A 16,441-nucleotide genomic window follows, 5' to 3' on the forward strand; every position below is an offset into this window, starting at 1 on the left:
ATGCTGGCACTGCAGGTGGCAGCTTTACCGGCTATGCCACAGTGCCAGTCCAGAGGCTTATGTCCTTTTTCCATCATCAGCCAAAGCCAAAAAGATCCCAGAACTCCTTCTGCATTGCCACATGTGTGGTAGTGGCCCCAGGTACTTGGGCCATATTCTGTTACTTTCTCAGGTGCATTAGCATTGAGATGAATTGGAAGTGGAACAGCTGAGACTTCAATGAACACTGAGGTGTGATTGCTCACATGTAGTTGATGGATTAACCCACTGTGCCACAAAACTGACCTGATATTGACATACCATTAACTAAAGTCTATATTTTTATTTCCTTTCATATTACATAATATTCTTTTTCTGTTCCAATAACTCCAAATTATTATTTGAAAATCAGAATCTAGCTCTTTTAGTAATAAAAGTAATACACAGAGCAGTATTGTGATTCTGCAGGTTAAGCTGTTGCTGCTTCGAATGCCAGCATCCCATAATAGAAAGCCTGATATGAGTCCTGGCTGGGCTTCTGTTCCAGCTTTCTGGTAATCCCGCATCCTGGTAATGCACTTAGGAAGGCAGAGGAAGATGGTCCAAGTGCTTGGATCCCCATCAACTATGTGGGAGACCCAGATGGGGTTCCTGATCCTTGGCTTCAGCCTGGCCTACCCTACTTATTGTACCCATTTGGGGAGTGAACCAGTAATGGAAGATATATCTCTCTCTCACTCTTACTTTCTCAGTCTCTGTCTTTAAAAAATACATCTTTAGCAATAATGTACATATTAGCTATTAAACATTGCAGAAGAACATAAAAATATAAGCATTATTCCCTTCTTTCTAGGGAGTACTAGTCATACTTCCCAGAACAAACTACTCTTTTTTTTTTTTTTCCCGGTCTGCCGGTGCCGCAGGAGGATGATTAGCCTATTGAGCTGCGGCACCGGTTTCACTTACATTTGAATCTCACCATTTTACCAAAGTATCATAGAATTTTGAAATTTACTTCTTTTTTTTTTAATATATCTTTTATTTAATGAATATAAATTTCCAAAGTACGACTCATGTGTTACAATGGCTTCCCCCCCCATACCGTCCCTCCCACCCACAACCCTCCCCTTTCCCACTCCCTCTCCCCTTCCATTCACATCAAGATTCATTTTCGATTATCTTAATATACAGAAGATCAGCTTAGTATACCTTAAGTAAGTATTTCAACAGTTTGCTCCCACACAGAAACATAAAGTGAAAAATAATAGATGATTATTTTTAAATGATGATGAAATCAGATCAGACCTATTGTCATGTTTAATCCCAGTGAGAGTCAAGTTGGGAATTGATAATTTCTTTTTTTTTTTTTTTTACAGAAGATCAGTTTAGTGTACATTAAGTAAAGATTTCAATCGTTTGCACCCCCATAGAAACACAAAGTGAAATATACTGTTTGAGTACACGTTATAGCATTAAGCCTCAGTGTACAGCACGTTAAGGACAGAGATCCTACATGAGGAGTAAGTGCACAGTGACTCCTGTTGTTGACTTTACAAATTGACACTCCTGTTTATGGCATCAGTAATCTCCCTATGCACCAGTTATGAGTTTCCAAGGCTATGGAAGCCCCTTGAGTTCTCCGACTCTTATCTTGTTTAGACACGGTCATAGTCAAAGTGGAGGTTCTCTCCTCCCTTCAGAGAAAGGCACCTCCCTCTTTGAAGACCTGTTCTTTCCACTGGGATCTCACTCACAGAGATCTTTTTGCCAGAGTGTCTTGGCTTTCCATGCCTGAAATACTCTCATGGGCTTTTCAGGCAGATCCGAGTGCCTTTAGGGCTGATTCTGAGGCCAGAGTGCTATTTAGGACATCCGCCATTCTATGAGTCTGCTGAGTATCTCTCTTCCCATGTTGGATCACTCTCCCCTTTATTTATTCTATCGGTTGGTGTTAGCAGATACTAGACTTGTTTATGTGCTCCCTTTGACTCTTAATCCTTTCATTATGATCAATTGTGAACTGAAATTGATCACTTGGAATAGTGAGATGGCATTGGCACATGCCACCTTGATGGGATTGAATTGGAATCCCCTGGTATGTTTCCAACTCTACCAATTGGGGCAAGTCAGCCCGAGCATGCCCCAAATTATACATCTCTTCCCTCTCTTATTCCCACTCTTATGTTTAACAGGGATCACATTTCAGTTAATTTTCAACACTTAAGAATAACTGTGTGATAATTACAGAATTAAACCAGTCATATTAAGAGGAACAGACAAAAAAAAAATACTATGAGGGATAATGTATTAAGTTGTCCATTAGCAGTCAGGGCTATGCTGATCAAGTCACCATTTCTCATAGTGTCCATTTCACTTCAGGAGGTTTCCTTTTTGGTGTTCAGTCAGTTGTCACCGATCAGGGAGAACATATGGTATTTGTCCCTTTGGGACTGGCTTATTTCACTCAGCATGATGTGTTCCAGATTCCTCCATTTTGTTGCAAATGACTGGATTTCGTTGTTTCTTACTGCGGTATAGTACTCTAAAGAATACATATCCCATAATTTCTTTATCCAGTCTACCATTGATGGGCATTTAGGTTGGTTCCAGGTCTTGGCTATTGTGAATTGTGCTGCAATAAACATTAGGGTGCAGACCGCTTTTTTGTTTATCAATTTAAACTCCTTTGGGTAAATTCCAAGGAGTGGGATGGCTGGGTCGAATGGTAGGGTTATATTCATGTTTCTGAGGAATCTCCAGACTGATTTCCATAGTGGCTTGACCAGTTTGCATTCCCACCAACAGTGGGTTAGTGTCCCTTTTTCCCCACATCCTCGCCAGCATCTGTTGTTGGTAGATTTCTGCATGTGAGCCATTCTAACCGGGGTGAGGTGAAACCTCATTGTGCTTTTGATTTGCATTTCCCTGATTGCTAGTGACCTTGAACATTTTTTCATGTGCCTGTTGGCCATTTGGATTTCCTCTTTAGAACAAACTACTCTTAAAAGATTCTTACATTCCATTCTGAGACTTCCATATACATATACAGAAGGGTACTTTAAAGCATCATAAAAAGTGGAATTAAATTATTTGTCTGTTTTACTATAATAAGTTTTCAAGCTGATGCATACAAGAAGGTTTCAAAACCATTTGGGTATATTATGAAAAAAAATTGAATGAATTTCAATTGTTGCACCAAAGTAATGTCAGCTTTTAACTCCCATTTTCCACGAGGCTTTTGAAATGCCTTCATAAAGATACACGTGCATGGGGCCAGCATTGTGGTATAATGGTGAAGCCACTGTCTTTGATGCTAGCATCCCTTACAGTCACTAGTGTGTGTCCTGGCTGCTCCACTTTTGATCAAACTCTGTGAATGTGCCTGGGAAAGCAGCAAAAGATGGTCAAAGTCCTTGGCTTTGGCACCCATGTGGGAGACCCAGTGGGAGCTCCTGGCTTTAGCCTGGCCTAGTCACAGCCATTGCAGCCATTTGGGGAATGAATCAGCAGATGAAAAATCCCTCCTTTCCTGTCTCTCTAGCTTATGAATAAAATGAAAATTAGTATATAAAATTTAAATATATATATACACACATGTACTTTTTTTCTTTGCAAAGCGACATTTTTTCTGTGCGTTGTTTTACTTAAAAGTACTGTCCCTAAATCATTTTTCAAATCATTGTATATTTAGTATTTCATTGTACAGATATACCATAATGTATTTTACCAATTCTTTATCAATATACATTTTGCAATTTACAATTCTCTATCAATATACAATATACATTCCTGTTTTATTCCCATAATGAACAATATTACAAAGAACTTACATGGCTTTATGTATTTAACCAAATATATGTAAGATAAATTCCTGTAGTTGAACCATACCAAAGAACATTTGCATTTAAAGTATTTCACAGAGAGATCTGTCAAATTTTTCCTCCAAAGAGACTCTACACCCATATGAATGCAAGAATCTGTCTCCTCACAGCTTCAATACATGTATGTGTGATCAGTCAGAATTCCCTCAGATGCTCCCAATTTACCATCTCTTTTGATCTCTATCTTCAAGCTTGATTTTCTTCTTTTTAGCTCTCTGATCACACTTAGTTTTCTTACCAAACTTCTCTGTGAATATGGTCCTGCACTTATTTCCTCTATACTCACCCTCTTCATTGCCTTTTCTCATGCCTCCAACCTCACTTTTCCTGCTCACAAACTTCCTATATAGCTTCCATGGAGTTCAGCACAACTGAACAGAAAACAGGTGCTCTTTCCCTGGCCTCCGAACCTGTCAGCCTCCGGAACCAATAGAAAATGTTAATCAGGAAACATGGAAATAATTAATGTGAATCACATTATAAGAAGAATTAAATTCCCAATGGTATAGCCACAGGGAAAAGGCATCTAGAAAAATTCTGTATTGTCTTTTGTTAAGATAGAATCTGGGGCTCGTGCTGTGGCATAGCCATAATAAAGATTGCCACTTGTAGTGCTGGCATCACGTAGGGGTGCCAGTTTGATTCCTGGCTACTCCATTTCTGATCCAGCTCCATACTAATGAGCCTGAGAAAGCAGCAGATGATGACCCAGGTGCTCTGGCCCCTGCTCCCATGTGGGAGACCTGAATGAAGCTCCTGGCTTCAGTCTAGCCCCACCTTGGACATTGTCATTTGGGGAATGAACCAGCAGATAGAAGATCTCTCTCTCTCTCTGCCTTTGTCTCTCCCTCTCTGTAACTCTGCCTTTCAAGTAAATAAACATTATAAAAAGAAAAAAATACAAAGGTAACTTTAAAAGCAATGGAATCTGTTTTTTCTTTATTCCATACTACATAGAATTCCTGTCTTTGAATCAATAGCTCATGATTTTTATTCACTATTCCTTCTTTGGAACTGGGGTCAGAATAGACAAAAAAGTGGATGAGAAAGAAAGGGAAAAAATAAAAACCTAAAAGTACCAGATTGGACAGGAAGACTGGAGAAGAGAGAATAAAAATAAGGTTAAGAAATAAAGCCAACTTCTTAAATCATTAAAAACAGAAATGAAGAAAGGAGGAGGAAATAGGCAAAGAAGTATGGTTATGTTCTGAGAATTATATCCATTAAATACATGGAATCTGCTCTCTTTATATTAATAAATATAAGTGTTTAAACATTAAAAGCTTTTTCTTCTTTTATTGAATCACTGCAGTGCTCCAAAAGCAGAATTCAAAGGCAAGCATGGGTTTCAGGGTTGGGACAGAGTGCAAAGGGCAGTGACAGCCTTATTCCTCTAATAGCAACCTCTGCACCCCAACTTGTGACCAATCACCCAGAATCAGCTTCATAAAATAAACCTCTTAGGGGGAAGGCTCAGAGAAAATCAACGACCTCACAATCTCTTTGCCTATGAAGCATCTTGGAAATAAGCATGCTGCTGAAGAAAGTGAGATTATGGCCAAGTTGGATATAAAGAACAAAAGGATATAAAGCTGGCAGGTAGTCTAGCAATTTATGAGCACTCACAGTGAACTGCAGATGATGGAAAGGCATGGATCACAGAATGGGAGCCAAAGTGGGCAGCCCAGACTGCAGTGATCACCCAGACTTTAAGCTGAGATTTGTGAGTATTTGCAAAGTGTACAATGAGTTCTACATACAGCAGCAGTAATTTTTTTTCCTTTGGACATATGGCAAAACATTTTTTTTTAATTTTTAACTATTTTTTCATTTCCTTTGAAAGGTAAGGAGAGAGGTGGGAGGAGACAGATTTCTTCCATTTGCTGGTACCTCCCCAAGTGCCCACAGCAGCTGGGAAAGTGCCAGCCTGAAGCCAGGATCCTGGAACTCCATTCAGGCCTGGGTGAGTTCAGCTGTTCCTGAGGACAGAGTCCTCAGTGATACCTGCCTTTGTAAAGACACACCGCAGTATAAAATCACACCACCTACTGAAGGCTTTTGGGATCTAAGAGAAAACTTTAACTGCATCACAGATGAGAGCAAAGCATTGACCCAGAGGCTGCTGTGAGCCAACAGGTTTCCTGCCTACCTGAGAATCAGCCTGCTCACTAGTGAACCAGGGAAAGAGGACCAAGCAAAGCCACTTGGGACCTGTGAGCAGAGTCCATCTCTTGAGTGAGCAAGAAAGAGGAGCCAGTCATGGGCAATTCTGGGCCCCCTTAACCCTGGAATGGGTGCATGAACTAGCCAACTCCAATTTAGACTGAGTGAACAGACCAATAGGCTGGCCAAAGCTCGCATCAAGGGGCTAGCACTGTGGTGCAGTGGGTAAAAACCACCCCTGTCATGCCAGCATCCCATATGGGCACAAGTTCAAGTCCTGGCTACTCCATTTCTGATCCATCTCTTTGCTATGGGCTGAGAAACAGTAGAAGGTAGCCCAAGTCCTTGGGCCTCTGCACCTGTATTGGAGGCCTGGTGGAAGCTCCTGGTTCCTGGCTTCAGATCAGCCCAGCTCCAGCCATTGCAGCCATTTGGGGAGTGAACCAGGAGCATATGGAAGATGCCTCTCTGTCTCTGTTTACCAGATAAATAAATAAATCTTAAAAAAAACCTGTGTCACCTATTAAGGAATCTGGATACTAGAGTGACCAAGAAAGAACCATCAAGAGAGGTACACAACAGGAGTGAGGGTGGTAAGCGGGTAATAAATGCACAGATTCTAGCCCAAGACAGCAGACAGTGGCAATGTTCTCGTCTGTTGTAAAGTTTTATTGGGAACAGCTTGGGGAACATATCTGTAGACAATTAATATGTAAGACACACATGGGCCCTTGCAATTGGTCTATAAGTATTATCATTACTAGTATTTACTTGAGCAATGATCATCAGGAACTACCTCAGGGAAGAGCAATTAAAGGGAATTGTCTCAGTCCCCTTCCTAGGGAATATTGCATCCTACTTCTTACAACCACTTTCCTAATTTTTCATTTAAAAACAACAGAATCTTTTTTTCTATATTCTGTACTGGATAGGAATCAATTGCTCATGATTTTCATCATTTTATTGTTATTATTTGTATTATTTATTCAGGGGAAATAATTCATCCCTGAAGAGCCTTTTTTTCCAGATAGCCCAACAACTGTCTTGGAAATCACCTGAGATGTCAGATGGATGGACAAGCAAGACCACTGGAGTCATCTTCTAGGAGAAAGGACACTTTACCCAAATGGCTATATTTCATTCCACAGAAAAATGCAACCTGAAACAAAGAACTTGTCCATCAGTCCCCTGGTTTAAGCAAATGGCATATGTACATTATTCCAGGTCTGCACCCCTTTTCACTCTACTCATGTATGGACTATCTGCATTAGGAAGTAGAATGTGAGCCAGAAGTAACCACAGCAAAAGTGGTCAGCATTTCCATTATAAAACTGATTTTAATGACCTCAAATTCAGTCATAAAAATTCCGCTGTTAGCAAGGGACACACACACACAGCCATATTCATCCCTTTATGAAAACTTTATTGTGAACTGTTTATTTAGGAGTGTCTTTTTGCATTTAATTACAGCAGTTCTCTACTGCTTATAAAAATAGCTACATAAAACCTGAAAAATGAGTCAACTACATCAAACTATTTAAACCAAAAAAACCCTGGGGCTGGTAGTGTGGCGTAGCAGGTAAAGCCGCCGCCTGCAGTACCAGCATCCCATATGGGTGCCAGTTCAAGTCCCAGCTGCTCCACTTCTAATCCAGCTCTCTACTATGGCCTTGGGAAGCAGTAGAAGATGGCCTAAGTCCTAGGGCCCCTGCACCCATGTGGGAGACCCGGAGGAAGCTCCTGGCTCCTGGCTTCAGATTGGCACAGCTCCAACTGTTGCAGCCATCTGAGGAGTGAACCAGTGGAAGGAAGACCTCTCTTTCCCTCTCTATCTCTGCCTCTCCCTCTCTCTGTGTAATTCTGACTTTCAAGAAAATAAAAAAAAAATCATTAAAAAAAATAAAAACCCTAAAAGATAAAATGTTAATTCTGGCAATCTACACAAATGACCTGTGTCCTCTTTGTATTTTTGAATTCCTCCTGACCTCTCTTCTGGCTTTCCCCTCCTGCCTCACCCCTCACTCCCTTTCTACATCATTGCCCCACATGCCCCTGAAGCTCTCTCCCTTTGGAGCAGTCTTGTAGACTGCCAGTCAATCATGTGAGAAATGTTACCTACTTCAAAATGGTTTTGTAGGGCATGCCTGAATGGCATCTAATGGCAATAAACAGACCTTTTAATATCCCTTAACTATATTTCCAGCATATGTGGGGCCAGCATTGTGGCATATTAAATAAAGCCACTGCACATGACACTAGCATCCCACATGGGCTGTGGTTCATGTCCCAGCCACACTACTTCTAATCCAGCTTCCTGGTACAGTGGCAGAGGATAGCCCAAGTGTCTGTGCCCTGTTCCTTCACAGGAGACTTGGATGAATCTCTTGGCTCCTGCTCTGACCCAGCCCAGCCTTGGCTGTTGTGACCACAAGAGGGTGTGAACCAGTAGAAGGAAGATTCACTTTTCTCTCTTTCTCTTTCTCTTTCTCTTTCTCTTTCTCTTTCTCTTTCTCTCTCTCTCTCTCTCTCTCTCTCTCTCTCTCTCTATCTATCTCTGTGTGTGGTGAGAGTGTGGGTGTCTTTCCCTCTTTCTAATTCTGCCTTTCAAATAAATAAATATGTCTTAAAAAAGTATTTTAGGGGCCAACGCCGTGGCTCACATGACTAATACTCCATCTGCAGCACTGGAATCCCATTTGGGCACCGGGTTCTAGTCCCAGCTGCTCCTCTTCCAGTCCAGCTCTCTGCTGTGGCCTGGGAAGGCAGTGGAGGATGGCCCAAGTACTTGGGTGCCTGCACCTGTGTGGGAGACCAGGAGGAAGCACCTGGCTCCTGGCTTTGGATCAGCATAGCGCCAGCCATAGCAGCCATTTGGGGGGTGAACCAACAGAAGGAAGACCTTTCTGTCTGTCTCTCTCTCTCGCTCACTTTCCAATTCTAACTCTACCTGCCAAATAAGTAAAAAAAAAAAAAAAGTATTTTAAAAAAGGGTGCACACTGTGGTACAGCTAGTTAAAACCATAGTCTGCAGAACCACCATACCTTATAGGTACCAGTTCATTTCCTGGTGGTTCCAATTCCCATGCAACTCCCTGCTAATGGTCTGGGAAAGCAGCAGAGGATGGCCCAAATTCTTGGGCCTCTGCAGACACATCAGGAATCTGGCTTTGAGCTCTAGGCCTCAGTCTAGCCCAGCCCAGGCTGTTCTGCCTATTTGGTGAGTGAACTGGCTGATGGAACATCACTCCTAGAATAAAATAAAAAATAAAATTAAAAAGAAACAAACATACACACAATTCCTGTCTTTCTGCCTTTCTGATTTAAAAAAAAGTTTTATAAAATAAAAAAAAAAGCTGGTCATGAATATTATGACTCAAATTGACATATGATGGAACCAAGAAAGCTACTGCTAACTTTGTTTAGTGCCTCCTAATGCTTTCCTGCAGAAAAAATCATTTCTCTTCTTTCCAAGCACCCAAATACCAAAGGTACCAGTGCAACCCAGTATAACTGTTTAGGGCTGCTTCAGTATTGCAGAAAAAGAAAAGGAACAAAGGCATAAACCCAGGATGGTTTCAGGGTGACAGGATCCTCCTTACTTTGCACCTTGGTTTCTAATTGGAAACAATTACAAGGAGAACTTCAGATACTGCAGAGCTGCACAAACACCTTCAGTCAATCACAGACATTGCCATTGGCTCCCTGTGTGTACACTGGAAGCACAACACAGAGCACTCCACAAGGCAGGAACATGTTATACAAAATTTCTCCACCCTGCTGACCACAATCTCAAGAACGTGCTGATCCAAATGCCATTTCAGTTCAAGAAAGAGACTACCTGACGTTTTATCCCTCAGATGTATTCCTGTGTGAAGACTGCATCCTCATGTGGGCATGGCACCACCACACAATGAAAGCCAGGCTACTAGCAGAGCTGTGGCTTTGATGCTCTGAGAGAATGGGTAACATCTATGGGTTCTGACTGGACTGAAAAGCTTCCTCCTGCTCTAGGAGTCTGATACAGATTTGAATTAAAAGATAGAAACACAAAAACCAGCTGAATCTGTTAGGAAAGAAGAAAGGAATATTGGTTTCCAATAGTTACTTTGTATCACATTAGCCTTGAGAGGATTTCATTTAGTACTTACTTTTGAGGAAATAAAAAGATTGATCCAGTTCAGTCCCAACACAAAGCATCTTTAGCCACTGATCGCATTACAGCTTGCCTTCATCACTATCTCCCACTCAACAAATGACAGCCCAACACAATGCTGACACCTGTTCAGTAGGCATCTCCAAAATCTTGACACACAAGTCAACAAAAGGGAAATGATGGGGCTGGTATTATGGCACAGTGGGTTAAACCACCACAGCCTCAAATGATGGCATCCCATATGAATGCCAGTTTCTTTGAAGATTTATTCATTTATTTGAAAGTTGGAGTTATACAGAGAGAGAGAGAGAGAGAGACAGAGAGGGGATGGCAATGTGGTATAGCAGGTAAAGCTGCCACCTGCAATGCTGGCATCTCATATAAGCACCAGTGCATGTCCCAGCTGCTCCACTTCGGATCCAGCTGCCTGCTAATGGGCTGAGGACAGCAGAAGATGGTCCAAGTACTTGGACTCTTGCCTCCATGTGGGAGACATGGATGAAGCTCCTGGCTCCTGGTGTGGGCCTGGACAGGGCCTGGCCCAGCCCTCACTACTAAAACCATCAGGGGGCCAGTACCATGGCTCACTTGGCTAATCCTCCACCTGTGAGGCTGGCACCCTGGGTTCTAGTCCCTGTTGGGGCACCAGTTCTGTCCTGGTTGCTCCTCTTCCAGTCCAGCTCTCTGCTGTGGCCTAGGAAGGCAGTGGAGGATGGCCCATGTACTTGGGCCCTGCACATGCATGGGAGACCAGGAGGAAGCACCTGGCTCCTGGCTTCAGATCAGCACAGTGCCGGCCACAGCACACTGGTCACAGCGGCCATTGGGGGGTGAACAAATGGAAAAAGGAAAACCTTTGTCTCTGTCTCTCTCTCTCACTGTCTAACTCTGCCTGTCAAATAAATAAAAAAATAAATAAATAAAAAACATCAAGGGAATGAACCAGTAGAGGGAAGATCCCTCTCTCTCTGAAACTCTGCCTTTCAAATAAATAAATATATCCTAGAAGAAAGAAAGAGAGAGAGAGAGAGAGAGAGAGAGAGAGAGAGAGATCTTTCACCTGCTAGTTTTCTCCCCAGATGGGCACAACAGCCAGGGCTGAGTCAGGTGGAAATAAGAAACCAAGAGCTTCATCCAGATCTCCCACAATGGTGGGGGGAACTCAAACACTTGAGCCATCCTCTACTCTTTTCCCAGACCGTTAGCAGGGAGCTGGATCATAAGTAAAGCAACAGGGATATAAAGCATCACTTATTTGAGATGCCAGAATTATAGGCAGTGGTTTTAGCCCATGATGCCAAAATGCTGCCCCCCGTGAGTGCCAGTTTAAGTCACAGCTGCTCCACTTCTGATTTGTCTCTGTTAATGCACTTGGGGAAGAAGCAGAAGATGATCCAAGCATTTGGGCCCCTGCTCCCACATGGGAGCCTTGGATGGAGTTCCAGGCCCCAGGCTTTCAACTGGCTCAATCCTGTGCATCGTGGCCATTTGAAGAGTGAACTGGCAAATTGAAGATCCTCATCCTTCTGTGTCTCCCTCTTCCTCTGTAAACCTGCCTTTAAAATAAAATGCTTAATTCTTACAAGAAAAGGAAAAGAGTAAAAGAGGAGCCACATACAAATAACAGAGCATAGCTACACTTGTGCAATCCCTCAGCAGCCTTCTGTCTTAAGTGGGAAGTCTCCAGCTTATAGACACTGACATAAAGGACACACTTACAACATATTTCAAAATAACAGAGGAGAGGTTTACAAGGCAGGTTGATTTTAAGATGACTTTTATTGTAAAGTTACACTATCAATAGGCAGATCCCTTTTAGTGCAACCAAGTGAACCCAGTGCCTACTTCAAGGAAACAGCCAAGATGTGCTGACAGTGGAGATAGCTGAAATGTCTCTGTTACTCTCTACAACATCCTAAACAGAAGGGAAAAAGGTACTCATGTCTGTGATTATAGAGGATGGAAGCACACCAATTTCAGAAGAGGGGCAGAAAAGCTCAGAGAGAGTTTTCTTAAGAAAAGAAATCTCAAACTATAATGCGGGTTGAAAAAAAACCATCAGTTCTCACCAGGATCCAGGAAAACTGCTCATGTGAGCCAAACAATGGTATAGTTCCCATTATGGGCAGGTGTAACCCAACCAGGAACTCAGAGAATGAGCAAAGCTTTTCCAAGATGAAACATGAACTGTGAACCAGTCACACAGGACATCTATGTCTAGTGCTCAATGCGAGCCCCAGAATAATCACCCAGCAAACCTGTTAGGTCCCAAGAGAGGTCAGCTTTTTAGCCTTGCGGTCACAAGGAAAACATAGCTGCTTGAAATGCTTTATGGTAACTAATAACACCTTCGTCCTTCTCTGAAAAACAAGGGTTGACAGTTAGGAAAACAGAATTACATGTAGTCTACCAGATGTGAATCAATGGAAAAACTAGAAAATCATGTCAAGAAACATAATGAGAAAAGCAATGAAATGAGGGATGGATGAGTTTCTTCACCCCTTTTCCTCCTTCAAATTCCCTAGGAACCTACACTTGTTAACATAGTGGCATTCACTCCACTGCCAAAACATTGGAAGGTAAGACAAGTTTGTCTACTTGAAGGTGCCCAATGTGAGTCCATCAATCTTCCCAGGGAAGAGTCTTTCCAAGGAAGCAGTCTTCCCAAGGAGAGGCCAAGTAGCTGGGCCATCATCCCCATTGCAGACCAGCAGAAACAGCAAAGAGAAAAAGTGGAGAAGAAAGTTAGGGAAGAAAAAAATGGAAACCTCAATTTGTGGAGACTCCATCTTTCTGGCTTACAGATGCTCAGACAAGAGCCACCACAGGGGGGCAGCAACACATCATGGTCACTCAGAAAAATCAACAGACAGCTTCCTGTTGTCTATACAAAGCCGATTTTGGGCTGTACACAATCCAGGTGAAATGCACCTGAATCAAGTAAAGAAAAAGACTTACAAAAACCTTCAAATACAGTATTTCACTGGAAATGAACTTTGCAAAGCTAAGTCACCCAATAGAGTAGATGGGGGAATCCATATTTTAAAGAAATGCCAGTCATGATAGCCCTGATATTCAGAGACCAGTTTTGAGTTTTACAATCCTCCCACATATGCATCCTCTCTTCATCTCCCCCAACAAAGACCAGACACTGAAGAATCTCCACATCATGCACATCTAGGAAAGCACATCTGTACACATGAGTTGTACAAACTGTGCACATGCATACCTCATGCACACTGGCCATAAACATGCATCTCCACATGTCACTTAAGACTGTTCCAGAACCAGGTTCTCTGAGCCAACAGTAGCAACATTATTTTTGATACACACACCTTTCTCATCACACAGGATTCGTATTTCTCTTTCTGGGAAGTAATAAAGTCATTTTCAACCACATGATTGACATCTTTGACAGTATGTAGAAACAGAATTGATGTCTTTGGGATGTGTTGTCTAGAAGTGTCTGTCTTCCACAGGATTGGTAATTGCAGCCATTCATTCCCACTTAAACAGACTTGTAAACTGCCTTGGATATGCCATTAACATTTGACAGGGGTGGGGATGTTTTTTTTCCTGCCAAGATCATTTGTATATTTATGACATCATTCATGGATCACACAAAATTACCAAATTAAAAGTTATATGCTGTAGATTGAGTATCCAGTGCCACATGCAGTTGCCTTGGCAGGGCTAGAACAGATGATTTCATGGACTGGCTGTTTCCCACCTCTGATTTAAAGTAAAATGTTAGCTAAAGTTCTGACTTCTTTTACTTTGCTTATTGGCCAAGACAGAGCCAATGTCCACTAAAGGCCCCTAGAACCTACTGGAGTTAGAAGAAACTTCTTTCCATTTCCCTTGTAATTCTAGAGTGCACTTTCATAGCCACCACTTCCACTTCAAATTGTCTGTGGATGACCTAGTTCTGTGGGACACTGGTTTAAGCTACCTCCTGCAAAACAACCTTTCTATATGAGCACCAGTTCAAGTCTCAGCTCTCCACTTCCAACCCAGTTTTCCATGAACAGGCCTGGGAAAGGCAGCAGATATCCCAAAAGCTGTAAAGGACTTGTCCCACCTATCCTTTCCTCTCTTTTTTCTTAACCCACTTCCTCAACTTTGTGGAGACCCAAGTTGCCAAACAACCCTTCATGTCTCCTTGCAATGCAAATAGCAAAGCTGATAAGTAGCACAGAGCATCCTGTGAAACAGAAAAGCTAGACATCCATTTTCCCCCAATTGCTTTCTACACCTCCCCACCCCTTTTAGTGAAAAATTCCCTCTTCACTGGAAGAGCCAGGTGGGTGTCCCGGCTCACCTGCCAACAGCCCTCTCCTGAGATGGGCTGCACCCTCTTTGCTTCCAAGAAAGCAAACTGTCTCTGTTGAGGTCAGTCTCTGTCTCCTTTTCCTATCTCTCCTTCTGAGGGTACAAAAGGCCAGAACTTGAGCTATTCCAAACCTAATAACTTGGGTCCCTGCCACCCACATAGGTTTCCCAAAAGGTGTTCCAGGCTGTATCCAGGATTCACTTTCCAACTGAGCTAAGGACACTATCCAGGACTCACTTCCTATTTTTACTTCCTAGATGGCCTCATTGTGCTCAACAATTACTAATCCGTGAAACACCACAACACATGAATCACTGAAACACAGTTATGCATGTGAAAACTTCATTATCCTGAAAGTCAGAAATAGTTTTCAAAGTCTCACCTTCTACTCCACTATGCAGGCAACTCTGTAGGAAGAGATGCACTTTTTTGGTCATCTCTCTTCTTTCTTACCCTTCCTCACATTAACAACTTGTATAGATGCTTCCACAGACCACAGTCATTATGAAACTATAGAACTAATATCCTCACATGTCAAAAATGTCATAGGCTTAAACATGGAACCCCAAACAAGGCAAGTAATGGGCCCTCTGAATTAAAACTGTATGGACTATAAGATAATCAGCTTGGAGGATCATTGGGTGACTGTAAAGAACTGGGCAGAGAAAAAGTATTACTTTTCTATATTTATGCTTTTATGGTCCTCCATTTTATGCAGATCCAGATTAAAATAGCTCCAGTTAACCCACACAGTAGATAGACTGTGTTAATTTCAGCTCACTTTGCAAAGAGATCAGTGGCAGGTAATTGATGGAACAAGGATATAAGCCATTCTTGCTCATCGCTCAAAAGATAGATCAACACGGGGCCAGTGCTGTGTGCAGTGGGTTAACACCCTGGCCTGAAATGCAAATATGGACACCAGTTTGAGACCCAGCTGCTGCACTTCCAATCCAGCTCTCTGCTATGGCCTGGGAAATCAGTAGAAGATGGCCCAAGTCCTTGGGCCCCTGCACCTGCCTGGGAGACCCAGAGGAAACTGCTGGCTCCTGGCTTTGGATCCGGGCAGCTGCAACTCTGGCCATTTTTGGAAGGCCTCTCTCTCACTCTCTCTCTCTGTGTAACTTTGACTTTCAAATAAATAAATAAATCTTTAAAAAAAAAAAGATAAACATTGGAATGTATTCCTTGCCCTTGAATCTCAATTGAGTCTCACACCCTATGGCCCTCATACCCCACCCTGCATTCTTTTCCAAGTACCCAAAGCCCCACCCAGTTCCAGGAATTCCCCTCCACCTGCAGAGCCCTATCTCCACTCCCATCCCAATCCCTCCTAAAATATAAAAGTTACAGCCCCTGGGGGTCTGGGCATCCTGCCACATAGTCCATCAATGTACATCAAGGCAGTTGGTCACACACCTCTACAAATTTATTTTCTCTGAATAAATCTGGTCTGGCTGTAAATCCACACACTGCCTGCTCTCTATTCTGCACCTCTTTTCCTAACACTGCAGTGCCCTGTGTGAGGAGGCACCAATCTGCAACTCTTTTCCCAACAATAATAGTTGACATCCTTGCTAACAGAAAGGGCTGAAGACAGACATCAAAAAAGCAGCCAAATAAAGCAACAGCTATGATTCCATGGCCTCAAATTCAAGATTGAAAAAAAGGTGGTCGACTAAATATGGAAGACAGGTAAATCCACAAAGCTTCAGCACACCTTTCATACTGCTCCCGCTTGGAAAAGGTCAACTGAACACTAGGGTACCAGCTGCCAGCTGTGCCCACAGGGACCCCACTGGGCCAGCGAGCGCAGGATGCAGGCCTTCGAGCAGATTCTAGTCTGATCCTCCTTCTCCAACCTCCTACCCCCTCGGGCTCCCTGCTGAAGGCTATCAAGACCCCTCCTGCTGGAATGGCCTCTGGATATAG

The 16,441-nt window shown here is 42.7% G+C and overlaps 1 protein-coding gene across 1 annotated transcript in view; it reads right to left on the minus strand.

Annotated features, from left to right (window-relative positions):
- LOC100356931 (uncharacterized) overlaps nt 1–16,441 on the minus strand; it is a 39,313-nt gene that overhangs the window by 21,746 nt on the left and 1,126 nt on the right. The window lies entirely within an intron of this gene.

Source organism: Oryctolagus cuniculus, chromosome 12 (genome assembly GCF_051225735.1).
Source record: "Oryctolagus cuniculus isolate XC-2025 breed Fujian yellow rabbit chromosome 12, ASM5122573v1, whole genome shotgun sequence".
Classification (NCBI taxonomy): domain Eukaryota; kingdom Metazoa; phylum Chordata; class Mammalia; order Lagomorpha; family Leporidae; genus Oryctolagus; species Oryctolagus cuniculus.